Below are 3,401 nucleotides of genomic sequence, written 5' to 3'. Positions count from 1 at the left end.
TTTTTCAATTAGATAATGTTTTGGTTTGATAAATGACAGGATGTTTAACTATAAGCTAATATGGGAAACAAAAATCCAATTATTTAAAAATCTGGGGAACAATAACAATGATAGAAAACAAACGCTATATTAAAACTAATGGTGGCGTTTGTGAATTATATGAAACCATAAATAATAACGAAAACTATCTGCTATTATAAAGTTTACAACTGCAATAAAAGAAACGCTACCTAAAAAGTAAATAAAATAGCATAAGGAAAAAACGCTATGTAAAGTGCCATATCTATTATAACGGGCGCATATATAGCGTTTACAATACCGCTATGATAACCTGTTATAGCGTTTTCCGGATGTTGTATATGTAACATTTTCTTGTAGTGCTTCCATATTAAAGCGATGAACATGAACCCAAACTGTAACAAAAAAGGCATAAAAAGAGACAATAAACAAAGAGATTATTTGATCATATTAAAGAAACCATACAAGATTTGATTAACTTACCACAACACGGATGGTTATTGAAACTACATAAATCTGTTTTAAAAAGGAACATTAGAACAAGTGAGATTGGTGGAAAAGACTGTGTAGCTTTAACTATTATGAAGAGCATGCATGCACACTTACTGTGTAGTTTTTCATTTGCTGCAAAGTAGCTCGACTATTTAGAACCACGTTGATGATAACACTTAGTCCAGGCTCAGTTAGAACGATATCAGAAGCAGCTAATGCAGCTTCAGTAGCACCCGCAACAGCGACACCAATATCCACTTTCTTCAAGGCAGGAACGTCATTCACTCCATCACCGATCATACCACAAACATCCCCCATCTCTTGCAGCTTCTTCACAATGTCGTATTTGTACTCTGAATAAAATTTGGTAAGTATAAGAAAATGTTATAAAGAGAGAGAGAGCAAGCATGTTTTGCATATAACAAGTAGAAAAAGTGAAGATATAAACCGTTAATCATCTTCACGTTGACACCGAGGTCTAGCGCTCTTATTATGGTTTCTGCACTATCATGTCTTGGCTGACAATGAGAATATATTCCGTATTCATTAAAATTTTATTATAGATACCTCTTTTGGATCAGCTATGAGAATCAAGATGAATACGGAATATATTCAAAAGAGGTATCTATAATAAAATTTTAATGATCCAAAAGAGGTATCTATAATAAAATTTTAATGAATACGGAATATATATAATAAAACGATACCAGAGTACATCGTTTGTAAACCTGCCACAAAGCAGTTCCGGATCATACCAAACTCTAAAACTCGATATCTGACGATCGCAACCGGTTTAATGGTGATTTCTTTGAATCCATTTCGGTATAAGATCATTAGGGTTTCTGAACCAAGGACATGGATGACCAAGGAAGGTTTCTATATTCACAACTGTGAGGTCTTCGATTCTGATTCCTTCGCGTGGAAGCGACTGAATGATTTCGAGTTATCAGAGTTTTTCCCGAGAGAAGCTATACCGGTATCAGCATACGGTTTCTTGCATTGGTTAACAAGAACAACGTGATCCGGTTCTGTATGCGAACCGAAACTTGGTCTATTTTCTCTGTTCCGGACGTACTATTATGCGATAGCAGTCTCATCTTGGTCAGCTACGAAGGAAAGCTAGGTGTTACTCAACATTCGAAATCAAGAAACGGAGCTGAGTTATGGGTTTTGGAGAACAATTTGAGAAAGTCTTGGGTTAAAGTGGAAGACGCTAAAATTACAACATTGAAAGATGAATATGCACAACCCTTTTGGTTCCCAAGTAGCGACGTCGTATCAGTGGCGGCTAGTGATCGGCTCGGTCTCTACAACATGAATAGCAACAACTGTCGATATTTGATTAGGGATAATTTGTTCTCGTCCGGCCACCCACCCAGTTATCATCTTATACCTTTCTACTCAAACTACGAAAGAGCTTGTTTGGATAAAGATGAAGCTGAAAGAAAAGATACGAAAGGAGTGGGAAATGGAGAGAGTAAGCTTTAATATGGTCAAGAGAATAGTAAAAAAACGTAGAAGATGATTGTTAAGTAAGACCTTTTTTTTGTTGTAATCGGATAGATTATGTGACGGATGAGTTATAGTGATTAATAAAACCGTGATGGCTTAGTTATCACAAGAAACAATTTGAAAATAAATGGCTGATTTATTTCAATGTCACGACTGAGTTATAATATTTATAGGAAAACGAAAGGTCTCGTCTATTATTAGGTTAACTTATGGTGACCCGCCAAAATATCGCTTTACGGCTGAATTATAATATTTACGGGAAAACGAAAGGTCATGTAAATGTAACGGCTGAGTTATAGTGAGTAATGGCTGAGTTATCACAATAAACAATCAGCAAGTAAATGGATGATATATGACTCTACGGCTGAGTTTGATGTTTGCACGGTCTTTTAGAGTGATTCTCGGGACACAGCGAAAGTCCTGCCGCAATCTGATTGGTGGAAGAGGATCGCAGTTGCGTTCCAAGTTTTAGTATAAATAGGGGAAGGGTTGAAAATGTTCAGAGCATTCCTAACTCGAACGAAACTAGCAAAGATGCCAGTGACTACCCGATCTGCATGGTTGAAACGAGCCCGAGAACGGACAGCCGCTGGAGCTAGCGGTTTCTATCCGAATGAGTCGGATAATGCCCCCCCTCAAGAGGAGACGGAGACGTCTCGATCCCGTGAACTCGTTCTGAGTTTCAACGTCGTCGAGCCATCCGGGGATCCTTTGCAAACGGAACTCCGGATGTACCGAGCTCGCCGCAAGAGACTAGGCGCGTATATCAAAGCACTTTGTCTTAAACTCGAGCAAGTCTATTGGCTCTGCCGATTAGAAGGGACTATCCGAGTCCTTGATGAGCTCATCGCCGAAGGTTTCTTTCTGGCGAAGTGGCGCATGACTCGTCTACTTGCTGAGCATGCCTCGTGCGAAGAACAGGTCTCCTGTATGGTGGTGCCCAACTTACCCGAAGGTGATTACGAACCTTTGGGAGAGTCCGACTTCCCGCGCATCACGGACGTTTGGGCCTACCGAGCTAGCGTGGAGAGGCTGAGGCGGTACGTCAACTTCTTGGAGTCAATGGACCATTTTTTCCGTGAAAGCCATGCCATAGAAGGTCCATGTGCCTTCCTGGAGGAGATGGTGTCCAAGGGCTCCGAAGTGCCGATGGAAAGGCTTGAAGCCTAAGGCGGGATCGTCAGATCTTGCGATCTCATCTGAGCAAGCTGGTGGTGGAAGAACTGTTGGAGTCCGATCTATCCGGTCCGGCTCCCATTCTGAGAATAAAGGACCGTCCAGAATGCTAGTGATGGGAATCAGTTTGTGCCGAGATCAGAAGACTCGTGATTAGCCTTCACATGGGAACTAGTTCGCTGATAGGACGCTTGTCGCTTTTT

The 3,401-nt window shown here is 40.5% G+C and overlaps 1 pseudogene; it reads right to left on the bottom strand.

The window, feature by feature from the left end:
• LOC104709667 overlaps positions 1–968 on the bottom strand; it is a 7,946-nt pseudogene extending 6,978 nt beyond the window's left edge.

Source organism: Camelina sativa, chromosome 8, assembly GCF_000633955.1.
Source record: "Camelina sativa cultivar DH55 chromosome 8, Cs, whole genome shotgun sequence".
NCBI lineage: Eukaryota > Viridiplantae > Streptophyta > Magnoliopsida > Brassicales > Brassicaceae > Camelina > Camelina sativa.
The sequence above is the reverse complement of the archived record's forward strand: the minus strand, read 5'-3'. Positions and strand labels throughout refer to the sequence as shown.